Here is a 21,611-nt window from a genome sequence, read left to right on the forward strand (position 1 = left end):
ACAAGGTCTATTCTGCCTGCCTTGTTGGGTATTTTATTTTAAAGCAGTGCGGGGAAAAGGAAAGAAACACATGAGTGATGATCTGGTGGAACAGTTACTGGCCAAAAATAGAGAAAGAGAGTTAGTGCATTTCAACTAAGAGCAGATGACTTCAACATGGAGTTAGGATGGAGTCTCTCAAGAGCATGCCTAGGGCCAAGCTACATGAGACATCTGTGACTGGATTGCCCGGTAATTTTTTTTTCTTAAACACAGTCATTAGGGAAGTCCAATCCTTTCCATAAATGCCATAGCAGTAGCGTGAACTATCTCTGCTGAAATGCCAAGTATAGGGGAGCAGGAGTAGCTTGGCCTTGAACAGTTATTAAGACCCACTGGTTTTACAAAAGACTTTCTGGTGTGTTTTGCAAATATTGTTGTAAGATTCGTAAAACATTTCAAATGTTTCACAATAGGAACATGCAAGCCCAAAATGGTGAAAAAGACAATCTATTAACTGCAAGTCCTCATATATTAAAACCTGCTTTCCTTTTAGGATAAAGGCAACAGATGAATGAAACATGTTTACAAAACATGAGGCAATGGAAATTTCTATGGTGTTTAATTTTAAGAACAAAAAAAATATCTTTTCTGCTGAGCAGCAGGAAGACAGAATTCTTTTTAGAATTAGAATTAGGATTATTCTGACTGACCCAAACCATACTTGTGGATTATAAAATGTGTGGGAAAGTTAGTGGGTGGGCAGTAAGATCCCCAGAACAGCAAGAAGAAGCCTTCAAACGGAGATGACTTAGCAAAGATTTAAGCTGAAATTTAGGAACAGCTTTGAGCCAAATTTTCCACACCCCAAAAATGAATAAATGATTGCAAAATCTGGTTTGTTGCTTTTCCCTGGACTGGGGCTGAAGTGATGGAAAAGTGCACTGACTTAATGATCAATTCTCTATGATCGATCCACCATCTGTAGTCAAGCAATTTGGTGTGGTTTGATCTTGAATGGACAATTATAGCTCAATAGCTTTACAAAAGACCTGTTCCTACAGGAGATAAAAACTGCTAGAATTGGCATTTTGATATGGATCAACACTGCTGCCTACATTTTTGGATTATTTTTGGCTGGCTATGGCAACTGCCAGGATGGGCACCTATGCTTCAAAATGTATCATTACACCAGTCAACACACTAAGCCCCAGCATCTTTGCTAATATAGATACATTTTTTCCTGATGACCAAACAACAAGGGTCAGTTATTTGGATTCAATCAGAGAGACATAAAAGAGTTGAAATATAAATATAAAAAAACCTCTACCAAGCAGATCAGAATGTGTAAATGATAAGCCTAGACCATTGCTATCCCTAAGCTTCACCATGAGTTTCTCAAGGCTCAGTAGACAAGTTACCACAGTGTCAAGAACTGCTTTCTGATGCTTCTTCAATCAGGACCAGATGAAGAGACCACATGGATGGAGGCCATCATATAAGGCATAGTAATGCCAATAGGCTGACATGGCTTTAAAGGGGGTTTCAGAAAAAAATCATGGTGGGGTAAACCTATGAATGGTTGCTGTATAGAATGTCCATGTTCAGAGACAGTAGCTGGAAAACAAACAAGAGCTTGTGTTTCATAACCTGCTTGTGGGCATCCCAGAAGCAACTGGCTGGTCACTTTTAGAAACAGAATGCTGGGCTAGATGGATCCTTGGTCCAACCCAAGCGAATTATCCTTAATGACATCATTTCACTGAAGGAGAGATGGGGCTGCCCTTCTTAATGTGGCTGTGGGGAAGGGAAAATGTGGCTGTGGGGTTAATGAGCTTACAGAGGAAGAGAGTTATAGGAACCTACGTCTGTTTCCCTTCCGGTTTATTCCCTCAGCCGAAAGGCTCCTTGACAACAAGCTTGCCCAGTTATCGTGTTGATGTTGACACCGTATGTCAGATGTCAGTGTGTGTGTGTGTGTGTGTATGCATGCATGCTTATCAATGTTTTGATTGTGGGAGAGGGGACTGATATGCCAATACATGGGTGGGGGAACAGGGAGGAGTTAGTTTTGGTGGGATCTTGGTGTTAGTTTGTCCTACCAAATACCAGCCATGATCTGTGCTGGGGAGAAGGGGTCTCTGCACTCTGTTGGAATTCCATCTTCCTCCCTCTCCAACCTTTCTCTCTTTTTGAGTGCCCATCTCAAGTACCAGTGATTTGCGCTGGACGATCATACAAGACCAGGAATACTACCAGAGTACTGCTAATCCCACTTACCCATCCACCCCTCTGTCTGAGGGGAGGGAGAGAGGCTTGGCAGGGTTGACAGTTCTGGGGGCCATAGTGATAAACAGGACAGGCCCACCACTGCTGCCGCCTGGGGACTGACCAGCCGCCGCAGATGCCGCTGCGCCCGCTGATGCTGCCACTGCTCCAACAGACGGCAGCCACTGCGGGACCGGGGACGCTGCTGGCCTGCGGCTCCTCCACCTGGGCCGGCGAGTTCTCCTCGGGCCCCGCCCTTGCTCCCCCTCCCCCCCCGCGTGGGTGGCAGCTGCGCCGGATTGGGGGCGGGGCACAGGGAGGGGCCGTGGGCTTAACTCGCTGGCTGCAGCCAGGGGCCGGTGGCTGAAGGGCGGAGGTGCCGTTTGGGGCCGTGTGGGGCTGGGCCGGGCCAGGAACTTTGTGTTTTTTGTAGTGGGTGGGCTGGAGAGTTTTAAATTGCATTTTATTGTATTTGATTTAGTGACTCCACATCTGGCTGTTGCTTTTATGGGGTTGCCTGGGGAGCGCATGGGCTCCACCATTGGGGTGGTGTTGGGCAAAGGGAGAAATGGTGTTGGGGGATTAACATGTCGGCATAGAAGAAGGAGGGACAGATGGTTGATACCTCTTCCTCCTTCTGGTTATTCCTCCAACCGGAAGGTTATCACCTGCCTCTCAGGCCTGACGGTGCTATTGCTTAATGCCAGGTCGGTCCATAATAAAACATCCCTCATCCATGACTTAATTGTGGATGAGGGGGCCAACCTGGCTTGCATTACAGAGACCTGGGCGAGAGAGGGTGGGGAAGTAGCCCTCTCTCAGCTGTGCCTGCCAGGTTATCTAGTTCAGCACCAGTCACATCCGGAGGGGAGGGGAGAGGGGGTTGCTTTAATTTACTGAGCTTCTATTTCCCTCACAGGGCTTCCTGTTCTCTAGAGGCCAGGTCTAGAGTGCTTATACCTGGCGCTGGGCAATCAAGACAGATTGGGGATGCTGCTGATGTACCATACACCCTTCTGCCCATCAGACTCCCTGCCTGAGCTGACGGAGATCGTCTCGGACCTGGTGTTGAAGACCCCCAGGATGTTGGTCCTGGGGGACTTCAATCTCCATGCCGAGACTGTTCTGACCAGGTTGGCTCAGGACTTCATGGCCTCCAGAACGGCCAAGGGGCTGTCTCAACATGTCACAGGCCCAACCCATGAACATGGTCACACGCTGGACCTGGTTTTCTTGACGGGGCAGGAAGAAGGTGATTTGAGGGTGAGGAATTTGCGTCTGACTGCCTTGTCATGGTCAGATCACTTCCTCGTGAGGTCGGAGCTCAGAGCTGGCCTTTCCCTCTGTAAGGGTGCAGACCCTATTGTGATGGTCTGCCCTCAGAGCCGGATGGATCCGGATGGATTCCTGAGGGCTCTGGGATATTTTCTGGTTGACAAAGCTGGCGCTCCTGTTGATGCTCTGGTTGAACTGTGGAATGGGGAAATGGCCAGAGCAATTGACACGATCACCCCTAAACGTCCACTCCTGCCAAGCAGAGCCCATCCATCTCCATGGTATACATCTGAATTACGGGTGATGATGTGGGTTGGGAGACGACTAGAATGTAGGTGGAAGAAATCATGGGATGAATCTGACCGAACACGCTTACGTGCTCATTATCGAGCCTATGCTGTGGCGGTGAGGGCAGTGAAGAAGAAATTCTTCTCCACTTCCATTGCCTCCTCACAGTGCCGTCCAGTGGAGCTTTTTTGAGTGGTACACGTGCTGATATACCCCAGCCCTAAGAAAGATCCTGTACCACCATCGATGGCCTGCTGTGACGACTTTGCCCAGCACTTCAAGGAGAAAATCACTCAGATTCGTCACAAGCTGGACTCCTTAGGGGAGACACCAATGACTCCATCTGGTCAGGTATTAATGGATGAATTTCAGTTAATGCGGCCTGATGATATGGACAAGGTGCTTGGATAAGTACATCCTACCACCTGCTTACTTGACCCTTGCCCTTTGTGGCTGCTGACCAAAGCCAAACATGGGATTGGTTCCTGGATCCTGGAGGTTATTAACGCCTCTCTGAGGGATGGTCGGGTGCCCGCTCCTTTTAAGGAGGCGGTAATCAGGTCTGTCCTAAAGAAGGCATCTCTGGATCCAGAGATGGCCACCAATTATAGACCAGTGGCCAGCATCCCATTTTTGGGCAAGGTGTTGGAACGGGTGGTGGCGGGACAACTCCAAGTACTCTTGGATGAAACTGATTATCTGGACCCATTTCAATCTGGCTTCGGACCCGGGTATGGTACTGAATCTGCCTTGTCGCCCTGTACGATGACCTGTGCAGGGAGAGAGACAGGGGGAGTGCATCCCTGTTGGTTCTCCTGGATCTCTCAGCAGCTTTTGATACCATCAACCATGGTATCCTCCTGGATAGGCTGGCGGGATTGAGAGTAGGAGGCACTGCTTGGCAGTGGTTCCGCTGCTACCTTGACAGCCAATTCCAGAAGGTGGTGCTGGGGGACTTTGGCTCTGTGCCATGGAATCTTTGCCATGGAGTACTGCAGGGTTCCATTTTGTCCTCCTTGCTATTTAATATCTACATGAAACTGCTGGAAGAGGTCATCAGGAGGCTTGGGCTGCAGAGTCTACCTCTCTTTTTCAACTAACCCAGGTGAGGCAGTGGCTGTACTGAACTGGTGCCTGGCTGAGGTAATGGGCTGGATGAGGGCCAATAAACTGAAGCTCAATCCAGATAAGATGGAGATTCTGTTGGTGGATGATTCAGACTCCTGGGTAGGTGACTTGGGCCTTGCCCTGGACGGGGTTGCACTCCCTCTAAAGGACAGGGTCCGCAGCTTGGGAGTGCTCCTCGACCCAGAGCTGTCCTTGGAAGTTCAAGTGACAGTGGTGGCGAGGAGTGCTTTCCTTCAGCTTCAGCTAATCCATCAGCTGCATCCCTACCTGGAGGAAGATTGCCTAGCAACAGTAACACATGCATTGGTTACTTCCCGGTTGGATTTCTGTAACATGCTTTATATGGGGCTGCCCTTGAAGACAGTCTGGATACTCATATGGTTCAAAACAGAGCTGCCAGGATGCTGTTGGGGACTGGGCGTTATTCTCATATAACCCCAGTCCTCTATCAGCTCCATTGGCTTCCCATCAAATTCCGGGCTCAATTCAAGGTGCTGGTTATTACCTATAAAGCCCTAAATGGCTTGGGACCAGGATACCTAAAGGAACGCCTTCTTCCCTATTTGCCCTCCCGCCTGCTGAGATTGGCAACAGAAGCTCTCCTCCAGGAACCCTCTGTGAAAGATATTAGGAGACAGAGTACCCAGAGGAGGGCCTTCTCTGCGGTGGCGCCCCGTCTATGGAATGCGCTCCCCAGAGAGGTCCGCCTGGCACCGTCATTATATGTTTTTCGGCAACAGGTTAAGACCTTTTCATTTAATCAATATTTTAGTAAGTTTTAATATTGAATTGTATTATTGTGTTTTAGTAATTGCAGCCAGAGTGGGTCGTCAATTTATTTATGCTGTTAGCTGTCCAGAGACATTAGTAATTGGACGGCATACAAATTTTATAAATAAATAAATAAATAGTCCAGACCATTGGATCAGGGGCCACTAGGAACTTCTGTTATATCTTCAGCTCAGTGCATGTGATACACCACACTCTCAATGTGGGCCCTCAGTCATGCTGGAGGACAGCAGTACAAAGGTGAAGGATTTAATATGTTTTCCTTCCTAATGGGGCGGGGGGGATAATTGCCTGCTCTGCTGAGGGATCTAGCAGTCTTCCTCCTCCACAAAGAGGTGCAATCTATTAAAATAGGGTGCTTCCAGAGTCTAATGGTGTGTGGTAGATTCTGGAGGACCTACATCGATTGAATATCAAAACTGAAACAGTGAATTTACAGAAAGCATTTAATGTAGGGCAGAGATGTGAGCATGGTGGTGTTCTGGAAGGGAATTTCAGAAATAAAGATTGGGAGGAAAAATTAGGCAGAATTCTTGCCTCTCTCCTTGCCCTTTGCTGTCCTCTTTCCCAATATTCACACTTAAATTGTGGACTCCTTAGGGTAGAGACCTTTTTGACTTATGTTACTTTGTAAAGCCCCGTGTTCACTGCTGACTGCTGCTGCTGCTTGTTGTTGTTGTTGTTGTGGGCTGTGCATTGTAGGCTGCAGGAGTATTTTAAGAATAATGCTTGCTTCTTGCCAAAAAAAAAAAAAAAAGCTACATCCCAGAAACCCATAAGCTGCATTGCTAAGATCTCTGAGTCAGTCGCTCTGCAGAAAACTTCATATCTTTGCCAACAATGTTGTCAAGCCTTCCCTGAATCTAGGAGATTTATTACAGACCTTGCATGCAAACTTTTACTCTTTCCCATTTATTCCTAGAAGGAAAGGTTAAAATTGGAGTTGTCATTTGAACATAAACATTTTATTTACAGCAGAGAAAAGAGACTTTGGCTTGGAACCATGTTGGGACTGCTGTGTAATGAAGCAGCAGGAAGAGGGGAGCATGGTAGAGATTAGAATTCATGGTATTATGCTCCATGTGGAAGGAAAAAGTGTTTCTTCTACAGCTGCATTCAAATAGAGTCATACTTTAAAACAGACCTTGCAGCTAGACATTTTCTATAATGGCTTTTTATATGGAAATGTGAAAAATCTGGTGAATTTTTAATATTTGCAAACAATTGTGTAGCCATCATCATCAAGCAACCTAGTTCTAGCTGATGTTAACCTGTCAGGAATGGAATAGAATCATGGCTTCTGTCTGGGATTTTTAAAGTCTGTCCATCTATGCAGTATTCAGTCATGTGAGACCCCACCTGCTCTCTGAAGTGGCAGCCCAGATACTTGTTCATTAGCACCATGAGAAGAACTAGGCCCGAGGCACAAGGCAAATTATAAATCCATAAAACAGAAACAAAGTCAATAATATTTGAAAACTAGAATTAAGTCATCCCATCACTCTGAATACCTTTCCAAAGAGCAGTCTTCACCTTTGTTTCAAAGAGAACCAAGGATAGGGAGCTGTACAGCAATCATACTAAAACAGAAAAATTACTGCCCCTTTTTGCAGGAAACTTAACCTGTGAAAGTTGCAAGTTGCACAAGAGCATGAGGAGGTTCACATAGGAACAGAACTCTTCTTCCAAGTAGCTCAGAGCGGCTTGCGTATGGTTCCTAAGCAGCCTCACATCCACAGACTTATGGAGTCAGATCTAAGAATACACTGATTATCTTCAAAAGAAGCTCCACTTACCAGGGGAAGCAATTAAATAATGAAGCAAACAGCAACCAAAGCCATCGCATGGATGGTCTGAAATGTAACACACCACATGAAGCTATTTTGGTAGGAGTCACGCATACCCGTCCTTTTTTTAAAGCAATGTGATATAACAAATTAACAACATGAATCTCCCTGTATCACATATTTCTTCAAGTTGTGCTTGTTTAAGAGTAGCAGTTGCATGCAAGATCTTAAAATGGATGTATGCGTAAGCATCTTCAGCCCCTGCACTAAGCAATGGTTTTTGTCAAAGACAGGCCTCTTAAGCATGGTGTCTGATTCACTATGATTTGTTATTCCAGCTTCCCCTAAGTAATTAAACGAGTGAATTCTTTTATCTGGATACAAAGAAGAACTATTTCTCCCAAGATTTTATAGTCAAATAAAATGATGATGAAGAAATAAGAAAAGTATTGCATGCTTTTGCCCCCCCCCCACCCCCCCGCCCCAAGCCATAATGTACAGCCACTGTGACAACATGGTTTTCTTTCTTTCACATAGTTACCTGTCAGGACCTAGGCTCAGTAGACCTGGGTTTTAACACCCTGTTGCTGAAGGACTGTGTGTGCTTCCCAAGGTCTCATTCATTTACCTGAATGGCTTCTGGATGACAACAAATGAGGAATCACTTGCTGAGAGGGATATGTTTGATGCTCTAGTTATTGCTTTCTATTAAATCCAGGTTGCTATGTGAAATCATTCCAAAGCTTTCCATGCTTTATAGCTGCAATATGTGTCATGTGTTCAGTTCATTCCTCACAGGGCATTCTGGAGAAGAAAGATTTGTTCGGCACTGCACTTCTTCAAGTGGGAACCAACCATCAGCTCTCTGTGGACTGCAACACTTTGGCAGCCTAAATCCTTCAAGTTAACAAGCCACATCTTCCTAGCCAAGAATCAGGAGATGAGCAGGAAATAACCACTCTCTGCTTCCTTCTATATAATCTTCTATTTAAGCAACAAATAAAAGACTACAATGTTAAGAACATGACAAACCCCATTGTTCTGCCCAATTCAACCCAAAGACTCCATGCATGTCAATGGCCTAGGCTTCCAAGAACTGCTGCCCTCACTGTCAACACCCAGAAATGTACATAGTATTCTAAATATGACTGTATTATAGATGTGTACCAGGACAATTTGATATTGGATATTTTATTTTCAATCCCTTTTCCAATCAACAGGGGGTCCTCCTCCTCAGAGACACCACACTCTGTGCTGACATTGTCGTCAACTAGTCCACTGCAACCCCAAGATCCTTTTCTTGTTCAGTCACTGCTAGCTCTCTTCCCACTCAGACTGAGTGTTCTAAAGCTCATTCTAAAGTTCGTTTCCAAAAGTACGTGCTTTGTATAGTTTTGATTGTGCATCAGTAAAATTTCTCTATTTTAAAAGAGGCCTGTGTGTGTATTGGTACTTAGCTAAGGATTGTTATGACCAAAGTTGAAAGGGTATTTTTAGATGGGGGTATCTCTGAACATGGGGCTGTTCCTACACATGTCCAGAAAGAACATCTGGTAACCTTTATAAGTGAGGATCTTAGAAACTGTGTATTTATTTATTTATTTATTTAGACAACTTATATGACGCCCCATCGCATGAGCCTCGGGGCAGCTTATAATCATTAAAATCCCGTATAAAATGCAAAAAAATCATCAAATAAATAAAATACATAAAATAAAATAGTGGAAACAGCCTGGTCAATTTAAAATCAACAAGTAAACCATTAACAGTTAAAATAGCGTTTAAATAAAAAGGTCTTGGCCTGGCGCCGAAAAACAAATAACAATGGCGCCAGGCAGACTTCTCTGGGAAGTACATTCCATAGGTTGGAACTGAAAAAGTCTTCCAACCCACATAATCAGAGGGGCAACATTTGAAGTTCAAAAGATGTGTGCCTACAAAATGCAATGTCATACTTGGTTGGAGGTGCATAATCCAGGATGACAGGTTCTTCATAAATTAAAAAAAGTTTTCTCTTCCAAATTATTGCAGATGGCAATAATAAACCTATCTTGAAGAAAAGAAATCAAATTTGATTTATGAACTTAATTGTGGTAACTCCCTTCCCTGCCCATCTTTACTAATACCAGCATTACACAGGGAGAGAGACAGAATGAGGCCTTCCAGGAATTAATTATCATTTTATCAAGCTCTGAACAGTTACTTTTTCTTAACAAGGTCATTTTGCATGAAGTACCCACGCCTAGTTTCTTAAAGAGTCCTGGTCTTTTCATATGTCCTTTGTGATTTTCTGAAGCCCATGTCCTTGGGAGACATAAGGCTTATTTTTGCTCTTCTTCCCTCTCCTCCACACACCATCTCCTATTGGACAGTAAAAAGCCACTGTTCTTGTAAAGTTGACGTAAATTGCGGACAGATACCAGTCGCTGCAAAGGAGGAGAATGTGCATCAGTGCTGCCGAAGCCAGCCTTTGAAGATAAAGCAGAACAGAAAAATGATAATTCCATCATCTTTATCATCAATGCTGTGCTTAACCTTGGAGAAAGCCAAGTCATGTACTCTCTCCCATCTTCTGTATCAGCGCATTAGTACCATTTTGCTTTCTTCCTGGCCACAGATGCCTTGAGAGTGACGAAGCTCTTTTAACAGGAGACTTTGGGGACAATTACCAAGATACAAAAAGATGCCTGCTCAGGATTAATGCATTGCAGATGCCACTTGTGGCAGCTGAGTGGCTAGATGCTGAGCCTTAATCATGGATCTCATGGGTAATTGAGTATTAACCATAATGATGAACAGAGAGCTCATCAAAGGCTGTGTGGGATTGATGCCAAGCCATATTTGGGGGCCAAGCTCCCAGACCACCTACACATCATCTGTCTTACTCTCACTCCACCTCTCTCTCTCTCTCTTTCACACACATCTGCACACTCACACTGATATACAAGCACTCACGTGCTGCCTTCTCTGCTGTTCCACATAAGACTGGGTTCCAGAGTTGTCAAGCCCATCATATTGGTGATGTCTGTTTCACATTGCTGCACACTTTGGCTGTCTTTGGTCAGCCAGACATGTATAGTCAGTGCCACGTAGAGGATTTAATATTCTGCACACCACCACAAATAGCCCAAAATGTTGCTCCTGGCAGTTAAGAGATCAAATTATTAGCAGTGATGGCCTGTTTCAAATCTCACCCTTGTCATGAACTCACTAGGTGGCCTTAAGCAGATACTACCTCTTAGTCTTTGTTTTCCATTGAAACTATGGGGATAAAATATAGCAGATTTTATTACTTATCCATGATCTCCAAAATGTGCATAGCCATTTGATTGCACTGCTACTGGACAGATTTCTGAAGACTTTGCCATTCTTGACCATATGAATGAGCTTAGCTGCCTCTTTCTGCTTGTTTTGCAGCTTTCATTGTGTGATAATGTACACATGCGGGTTTTCATGTGCTATACTGCTTCTAACTATAAATGCTTGGTGTCACATGTTTAATAGCCCATCTTCTTAAGGAAAAAAAATCCTTGTATACGGGGAACCAAAATAACAAGGAGGAAGCCCTTTCCCTGATGTATTCAGTTTTTTATACATAAGTTATGGAGTGAGATAATATTTTTACTTTGTGATGGAGACCCATACTTTTTCTGACATTTCTACGGGAATTATGTGCGCTATGCCACTTCTTTGGTGAACTGATCTATAATAGACAACTGGGAGGCCAGGTAGTGTAATTTCATGTTCTAATAGCTACCTGTGATAAGGACCAGGTAGAATTAAGGCATGAAAGAGATTCAGATTGGCTGAAGAGAAAAGGCCAATCAACCCTAGAAGAGAAAGGAAGAAAACTCTTGGTGGAGCTGAGTATCCTTTCTTCTGCAGATGAAGGAGCACCACCAAAAAAAAAAAAAAAAATCCTTAGAACAAATCTCAACTCAGATTCAGGACAATAATAATGCATTGTGAATACTGAAAGTCTCAAGTACTGAGCTGAAAAAAAAGTTGGTTCATTAACAAAGATATTTTCAGAGTTTTTGAGGAATAAGCCAGGGCTGTTGGTTAGAGGGACATGAATATAAACTGAAGATTTTAGAAAGGGATTAGTGAGGAGACGGGAAACTGTAGACTAATAAATCAGAGTAATGGATGAGTGTTTGATGACATTAGTAAGCTTTTAATGAAAAATAAATAAAATGAAAGCAAAACAAATAGCTGTAGTCCAGTTGTGTGGAGCAAAGGTTCCAATAAGAATGCAACCCAGCAAAAATTCAGCTTCAATAGTTTATTCCACTCTGGGCCAGCCAGTGATGAACATAGTTTTGTTAACCATAACATAATCACTTCCTGTATAACAGTTGCTCTTTTTTTCTTTAATATATAAATGGCATCTGTTTGCAGGGGGTGAAGGGCTCATTTTAGCAAAAGCCTCCAACATTTCCAATTCAGGTAGAGGAAAATGCTTCCTGATTTTCATGTCTATGAATTTTATTCATTTTAAAAGTTATATCCTCACTAATACCAAAAAAGTGTAATCCTAGAGAAGTCTACACAGAAGTAAGTGAACTCCCTACAGCCTAACAGAACTTACAGAAAGTGGGGATAGGATTGTGGCCTAAAACACAATGTGAACATAAAATCCGCCCGCAACAAGAAATGTCAGCAATAATATTGACCATTAAAATCAATCTATCACAAATGCTTGGACAAATAGAAAGGTTTTCACAGTTCTAAAGCAGTTGAGCTTGGCAGACATCCCTTGAGAAGGAATCTGGGATGCTCACAGACAGCCTCCAGTTGCATGGCCTTCAATCAAGTGCCCCATAATGGGAGGGGGGGGGACAGAAACATCACCTGTCAGAGCTTACCTGTTGGGAACAGACAGAAATGGATGACAGCAATAGTACTATGGTCAGCAGTAAGTGGCATGGAGCTAATGTTTAAATTTTCCGCATTACCACCAATGTAGCATTTCTCCAAGCCATTGTAGGGAGTAAACAATGGTAGCTTCAAGCTGCCTGGGGCACAACCATAGGCCTGGAAACCTCAGGAGCTGCTACCAATGCTGCCAGTGATGCAAGTCTGGTGGTGTTGCCAGCAAAAAGAAGCCCTTCCTTTTGGTATAAGAAAAAAATACTTGTATTTTCACAGGAATGCTACAAGTTAAATACTTAATGCTGAGCATGTCCATCAGTCTTCCCTCCCTTCCTTCCTTCCTTCCTTCCTTCCTTCCTTCCCTCCCTCCCTCCCTCCCTCCCTCCTTTTTTAAAGAAGCGTCCCACACATAGCAGCTCCAACAATATCTGAGTGTAATCAAAGGATTGTCAACATGCAAAACTGAAGTCATAAAAACTTGGCCACAGGAACAAAGTTGCATGAGATAGGAACCCAAGTAATACTATTCCAGGAGAAAGCATGCACTGAAAGTAACTCATGACTCCCCTTTATCATTCCATGGTTAATGGAGGGCAATACTATTATAATCCTAGGAAGACATGTGCTTCTGCTTCCTTATATAACACAATAGTTGTAAGTCCACACTTAGAACTGGAGAGAGACCTATCCAGTATCCAGAAATAAGCACAATGAATCATTTCCCTGGGAGTATTGTGGGAAGAATACGTGTGCACTGCTGCTAATAAGAAGGATGGCTGCATTTCAAGTCTCTAAGCCACCTTAATAAACAGTTTTATGTCCTCAAGAAACATTTTCTGTTCTCCATGGAAGCCAAAGAACACTTCTGAACCTATGTTATACTATAAGAGACCAGAAGATTTAAGAAGCTTTGCAAATAGCTGAGGAAAGAAGGGAAGTGAAAGGCAAGGAAGAAAGAGAAAGATATACCCAATTGAATGCAGAATTCCAGAGAATAGCTAGAAGAGATAAGAATGCTTTCTTAAATGAACAATGTAAAGATATAGAAGAAAACAGTGTGCCGGTATGGTGTGGTGGCTAAGAGCGTGGGACTGGGACTCAGACGATCTGGGTTCTAGTCCCCGCTCAGCAGTGGAGCCAACTGGGTGACTTTGGGCCAGTCACAGACTCTCAGCCCAACCTACCTCACAGGGTTGTTGTTGTGAGGATAAGATGGAGGAGGAGAATGATGTAAGCTTCCTTGAGCACTTTGTAGGAAAAAGGCAGGATATAAATCCAAAAATAAATAAATAAATAAATAAATAATAAAAACCCCCAATAGAATAGGGAGGACCAGAGATTCCTTCAAGAAAATTGGACCAATCACGGGAACGTTTCACGCAAAGATGGGCATGATAAAGGACCAAAATGGCAGGGACCTAACAGAGGCAGAAGAGATTAAGAGATGGCAAGATTACACAGAAGAACTATACAAGAAAGAGTTTAAAGTGCCTGATAACCATGATGGGGTGGTCCCTGACCTCGAGCCAGACATCCTAGGAGTTTAAAGTCAAATGGGCCTTAGGAAGCAGCAACATAGCTAGTGGAGAAAAAGTATTCCAGCTGAGCTATTCAAAATCCTAAAAGATGATGCGGTTAAAATCTACACTCAATATGCCAGCAAATTTGGAAAACTCAACAGTGGTCACAGGATTGGAAAAGGTCAGTTTACATTCCAATCCCAAAGAAGGGTAATGCCAAAGAATGTTCAAACTACCGTACAATTGTACTCATTTCACATGTTAGCGAAGTTATGCTTAAAATCCTACAAACTAGGCTCCAGCAGTATGTGGACTGAGAACTACCAGAAGTTCAGGCAGAGTTTCAAAGAGGCAGAGGTACTAGAGATCAAATTGCCAACATACACTGGATCATGGAGAAAGCTAGGGAGTTCCAGAAAAACATCTACTTCTGCTTCATTGACTATGCTAAAGCCCTTGATTGTGTGGATCACAACAAACTTAAAGAGATGGGAGTAGCAGACCATCTTATTTGTCTCTTGAGGAACCTATATGCGGGTCAAGAAACAGCAGTGAGAACTGCACACGGAGCCACTGATTGGTCCAAAATTGAGAAAGGAGTTCAGCAAGGCTGTATACTGTCACCCTGCCTATTTAACTTCTATGCAGAGCACATCATGAGAAAGGCGGGCCTAGATGAATCACCAGTTGGAATTAAGATCGCTGGGAGAAATAACAACCTCAGATATGTAGATGATACCACTCTCATGGCAGAAAGTGAAGAGGAACTAAAGAGCCTCTGGCATCTGGGCCTATCACTTCCTGGCAAATAGAAGGTGAAAAAATGGAGGTAGTGACAGATTTTATTTTCTTGGGCTCCAAGATCACCGCAGTCGATGACTGAAGTCAAAAAATTAAAAGACGCTTGCTCCTTGAGAGGAAAGCTATGGCAAATCTAGACAGCATACTAAAAAGAAGAGACATCATCCTGCCGACAAAAGTGAGTAGAGTCAGGGCTATGGTTTCCCCAGTTGCAATGTATGGCTGTGAAAGTTGGACCATAAGGAAGGCTGAGCACAAAAGGATTGAGGCCTTTGAATTGTGGTGCTGGAGGAGACTCCTGCGAGTCCCTTGGACCCCAAGGCGATCAAACCAGTCAGTCCGAGAGGAGATCAACCCTGACTGCTCTTTAGAAGGCCAGATAGTAAAGATGAAACTCGAATACTTTGGCCACCTAATGAGAAGGAAAGACTCCCAGGAGAAGAGCTGGGAACAATAGATGGCAAAAGAAGAAGGGGAGGGCAGAGGATGAGGTGGCTAGATGGAGTCACTGAAGCAGTCGGAGTGAGCTTAGGTGGACTCCGGGGGATGGTGGAAGACAGAAAGGCCTGCAGGAATGTTGTCCATGGGGTCTCAATGGGTCAGACATGACTTTGTGACTAGCAGCAACAACAACAAAATATTTAGACGTGGTGTTCAAGCTGTCTACATTGATAGGAGGCATTGCTTTTTACAAGTGTATTTGAAGCCTTGACATCAGAATAGTAGGCCCTGTGGAAAATGATGAAGCAATTGTGATAGATGAATTGGCTAGAGGTACCTGCATTAGCAATAAAGTTCTTGGGCATCAATTTTATTTAAATAAAGGTGATTAAAATGATTTATCTTTAAAGCACAATATAGTTATCTCTGTGCTTTGAAGAGACAGTTCTTTCCCCTAGGTCCTAAGTGAAGGATTGGGTATGTTGTGTTAAAGAATTAAAAATGTGGTTTGCATTGTGTTCTGCTGGTTCATTTCCTTTGTGAAGAAACATTAATATGTGGTTTGTGTTATTACGTAAATTTGTAAACTTTGTAAAAACATATGATCTGGCCTGGGCAACTTCTTCTTCCTTCTCTTTCTCCTCCTATATTTTTATTTTATACTGATAATTTTAATTTTGTATTTGTAAATCAATGTATTTTTTGTATTGTTATATTTAATGGTAATTTATTATGTACTATTGTATTTCAATGTATTTTATCATGTTGTAAGCCGCCCCGAGGTTTCGGCAAGGGGCGGCATAGAAATGTTATAATAATAATAATAATAATAATAATAATAATAATAATAATACATAATTTAAAGAAATTTAATATTTATTTGCTGCTATTTAAATACATTTTAATTCTGTTTGACTTACATTTAAATACCTTCAGTTCATTTCAGTTGTATCTTCAAGGCAAAACTGCATTCAAAATGTCTACATATTAGAGGGACTTCCGGTTGATGTTGTGGCGAGACGGCTGTGAAGAACGGGGGCTCCCATAATCACGCTGGTAATTTGTTCAACAGTGAGCTGCGAGAGCCTTATCCAAGCCCTGTCAGGGCAGGGAATAGAAGCCTGAGCATACTTCTGGGTGATGTGGGGCGGTGGCTCCACATTTACTGGGAGAAACTCGGGATTTTCTCAATCGAACAACACAGGGGAGAGATCCGCTCCCTGCAAGCCATAGACAACCGGATGTAGCATAGAATAACAACTTGAAGTTTATCGGACCTGCTGGGAGTATTTCTACCTTTCTAATATTACCCGTGAAAGAACTGAAGCAGATACTAATTGGGACAAAGAAGAAAGAAAAGCCCTCTTGATGGAGGGAGGAATTCCCCCCCACACACAGAGTTTTAGTGGTGACTAATCTAGGGGAGAGGAACTGAGATTTGGAAAATATGAGGTTGGAAGGAAAGATTTCTTTTTTTTAACCTCCCCAAGGGCGAAGAATCAGAATAAAAAACTATTGTGGATTAAGTGATAGAAAAACAAACTTCTACTTATCTTTGATGAGCAGACATTTTCTTTTCAGTCTTCTTTGTGATGTCACATGAAGACAAAATAACTCTTTGCTGCCATCCTGTGGCTATTGGATTTACAGCAAGTCTCCTTCCTCTTTTTTCTTGGAGATTTTTTTCTTCTTCTCTTTCTTTTCTTTCTTTCTTTTTTCTTTTTTGTTGCTACCTTGCAATTACTAGCAAAAAACTACCATCACTATGAAAAAAACACACTCTTCCTCCTCTTCGGCACCTACATCAGCTGCTCAGAGTCCAACTCACCAGTCCAAAGCCACAGATGCCGAAAAATACCAAAAATATCTACAAATGACTTTTTTGATGATACAAACACCTTTAACAGCTATGCAAGCATCTCAAGAGGCTATGCAAAATTCTATATCAAAATTAAGCTTAGAACAGAGGAATATATTAGCAGAACAGAGGAACATGTCAGCTGAGCAGAAAAACTTCACAAATGAACAAAGAGAACGTCTCAATGAACTGGATAGCTCTGTTAAGGATGTATCAAACTAACTGGCAGATGTTTGACTTAAAACTGAACAGAATACACAAAAAGCACAACAAGCCCATGAAAAAATTGAAACAGTAGACAAACACAATTAATAAAACAAACATACAAGTCATTATGGGATTCACTTGCTATATTAGAGATGGAGAAGGCATCTAATTATCTGAGATTCCAGAATATACCCGAAGGAAAGAATGAGGATCTAAAGGAATTAATAATTACTATGCTGGCAGAGGTGTTGGATCTGGAAAACAAAGAGGTGGACACAAGCATTGACCTTGTTTATAGAGTGAATTCAAGTTATGTCAGGAAACATAAACTTCCGAGGGAAGTCGATGTTACATTTGCAAAAAGGTCTATAAGAGACAATGTTTTGAGGGCTGTACATGATAAACCTTTAAAGGCAGATGATCATCATGAGGTGACTGTTTTGAAACAAATATCATGAAGGATTAGAGAAGGACAAAAGAAATATTTATTTATTTATTTATTTATTTATTTATTTATTTATTTATTTTTGGATTTATATCCTGCCTTTTTCCTACAAAGGGCTCAAGGAAGCTTACATCATTCTCCTCTTCCATCTTATCCCCACAACAACAACCCTGTGAGGTAGGTTGGGCTGAGAGTCTGTGATTGGCTCAAAGTCACCCAGTTGGCTCCATGGCTGAGCGGGGACTAGAACCCAGACCGTCTGAGTCCCAGTCCCATGCTCTTAACCACTACACCATACTGGCCAATATTTATTCCTTGCTACAAAGCTGACTAAGAAAGAGATCATGTTTAGATGGCTAACGCCAGAAGGAATATTTTTCACCTGGAACTCTACAAGATACAAGCTGGACTTGATCTTCAAGGCACAAGAGTTTTATGAAAAATTTAGAAGTACATTTGAAGAGGAAGAATCAGGTGCTCCAAAAGAAGGAGGGAAAGGTGCTGAACCAATGGAACTAACAACATACCACTCTGAAGGAGAAATAGTGAATACAGACTTACAACAAGGGGGACAGACACTGGAACTAAAGGAAAAGAAAAAAGGTAGAAGTGTAAAGGCGAAGCATAAGTAGATAAATATATACCCTTTAAACATGGCCTTTAAAAGGGAAGGAAGAATTGAACTGCTCTCTTTAAATGTAAATGGACTAAATGGACCCTCTAAGAGGAGAAGGATTTTCTCTCAACTTCAAAAATGGAAATTAGATATAATTTGCCTACAAGAAACACATATTAAGAAACAACATAGTAAGCTTTGGAATGTTTAAAGCTTGGAAAGCTATTTATTTCTTTCGCTTCTCAAAAGAAAAGAGGTTTAGCATTATACATCAAGGAAAAATTAGACCCTAAATATATATTAGCTGATGAGGATGGTAGGATTCTGATGGCTGAAATCAGAATGAAACATAAAAAGGTGCTTTTGGTGGCGACTTATGCCTCAAATGACCATCAGGAAAAGTTTTACCAAAAACTACATGCTTTACTCTTACACTTGGACTACCAGACCATGTGCTTAATGGGAGACTTTAATGCAATCATGGACAAGAAAATGGACCATAAGAGTGAGATTAAAGGCAGAAAAGGCAGGAGGATACTTCCAAAGTCTTGTTCTAATATGATTGAAGAATTCAGACATAAAAACCCAACCTCTGCTAAATATACTTTCTATTTGAATAGACATAGGTCGTGGTCTACAATTGATATGGTTTGGATAACCCCAGACTTAGTACCAGATTTGCTAGAAGCTGAAATAGAGGCAAATGTCTGGGCAGATCATAGTCCTGTAACTATGTTACTGAAAGGAACAGTAAAAATGCCCAGATGGAGTTTAAACAAAGCCTTATTAAGGGATAAAAAAATTCACAGTAGAGATAAATAAGGAAATGCAAATATTCTTTCAGATAAATAAAACTGAAGAAACCTCTTTGCAAAATGCCTGGGATACAGCCAAAGCCTATGTCAGGGGGATGATAATAACATATTCAGAAAAATAAACAAAAGGAGAAAACAAGAACGAGCTAAAATAGTAGAGGAATTGACGAAATGTGAACAAGAATTACAGGAAGATCCACCCAAAAAAGACCTTAAGGTACAAATGAATATTCTAAAACATAAACTGAACCTCCTGGATACAAACGAACTCACTAAGCAAATGAAATTGACCAAACAGAACTTCTTTGAAAATGCTAATAAACCAGGGAGATGGTTAGCATATAAAGTAAAGAAAGAAAGAGAGAAGAGACTAATAAGTAAATTTAAGGATGGAGAAGGACGACTGCAAGTACAAGGTGTACATATCAAGAAAATAGTGGAAGTTTTCTTTGCAAAGCTATACCAGAATGATGAGATTTCAACTGAGAAAGTAAAAGAATATATCCAAAAGGGAGACCTGTCAAAGTTACCAGAGAAATACCAAAAAGTATTGAATCAAGAAGTAGCAATCACTGAAGTAATAGAGGCAATTAAGAGACAAAAGAATGACAAAACTCCTGGCCCGGATGGGCTAGTAGCAGAGTTTTATCAATCCTTTGAAGGAATTTTTGCTACGCTTCTTAAGGATATATGTAATGCAGCATTGTTAAATGCTAAAATACCAAATACCTGGACAGAGGCAAATATTACATTAATACCAAAAGAAGACACAGACTTGACACAGATTAAAATTATAGACCTATATCACTGTTAAATGTGGATTACAAAATTTTTGCCTCCATAATGGCAGAAAGATTGAAGAAGTATCTAACAGACTTTATTCACTCAGATCAAAATGGTTTTTTACCTAAAAGACAAATGAGGAATAACATGAGAACTATTCTGGACATCTTAGAGTATTATGAGATACATACGGAAAAACCAATGGCACTATTATTCATGGATGCACAGAAGGCTTTTGACAATGTTAATTGGCAATTTATGAAGCAACAGCTAGTTCAAATGGAGTTTGGTGAAAAGTTCATTAATGTGATATTAAACATCTATCAAAAGCAGTCTGCTAGGAATATAATGAATGGAGAATTTACAAATATAGATATACACAAGGGTACAAGATAAGGATGCCCGCTATCACCACTGTTGTTTATATTGATCCTAGAAGTGTTAACAGAAATATCAGGGATGATATGGACATTAAAGGTACTAGAATCAGAGATGAAAGCTCTAAACTGCAAGCATTTTCAGATGATCTAGTTTTCATAACTGAGGAACCCTTAGTAACAATGCCTAAACTCCTACAAAGGATTGAAGAGTATGGCGAGGTTACTGGGATGAAAATAAACAGAGAAAATATGAAATTGTTAGTAAAAAATCTCACACAGGAGCAGAGAAAAACTCTGGTGGAACAAGTAGACTTTCAGATTGTTAAATAGGTTAAATATTTAGAAATTTATCTTACAGCTAAGTGTACCACTCTGAAAGAAGACAATTATGATAAACTATTTAAGGAAATTAAGAGTGATTTGGAAAAATGGGCTAATTGGCCATTATCCTTGCTGGGAAGAATAGCACTAGCTAAAATGAATGTATTACCAAAGCTTTTGTTTCTATTCCAAATGATTCCCATAAAAATTGATAGAAAATGTTTTGATGATTTAAATTTTCAAATCTCGAGATTTATATGGAGAAAGAAGAAACCAAGGATTAAACTAAAAATATTTCAGGAGGCTAAAGAGAATGGGGGCTTTGGTCTCCCTGATTGGATGCTGTATTATCAAGCTTCTGTTTTAACATGGCTAAAAGAATGGATAACTTTAAGAAATAAGAGAATCTTGTACCTTGCAGGGCATGATTTACAAATGGGTTGGCATGCTTATATGTGGTATGAAAAGGCTAAGGTACATGGCTCTTTTTTCAGTCATTATATTAGGAAATCATTAATGTCAGTGTGGGAAAAGTTAAAGACAAAATTGTATAATAAATTACCAAGATGGCTTTCACCTATGGAAGCTCTTGTATATCCAAATGCATTGAACTTTGAAGTGATTGTAAGATATGAAGACATTTTGGATAATGATGGAGGATTGAAATTGAATCAAGAAATGCAAGAACAAGGATCTAATATCTCTTGTGGCATAAGGTGCAGATACAATTGAGATATGCTAAAGACTATAGAATGTGGGGCTTTTCTAAAGATTTAACAGCATTTGATCAGGTATGCTTTAATCAGATGAGAAAATGGTTAAAAGACTATATAATTTCTTACTAGATAGGAGAATGGAAGATGAACAGGTTAAGGAAACTATGATAACGTGGGCACAAAACTTTGGATATAATATTGAATTAGAAAAATGGCAAAAGCTGTGGGAGAGAAATATTAAGGTAACATTAGCAACTTTATATAAAGAAAATCTGTACATAATGTTTTATAGATGGTATCTGTCACCAAATAGGTTAGC

This window comes from Varanus komodoensis, unplaced genomic scaffold (assembly GCF_004798865.1).
Source record: "Varanus komodoensis strain SLA01 unplaced genomic scaffold, ASM479886v1 scaffold10, whole genome shotgun sequence".
Taxonomy (NCBI): domain Eukaryota; kingdom Metazoa; phylum Chordata; class Lepidosauria; order Squamata; family Varanidae; genus Varanus; species Varanus komodoensis.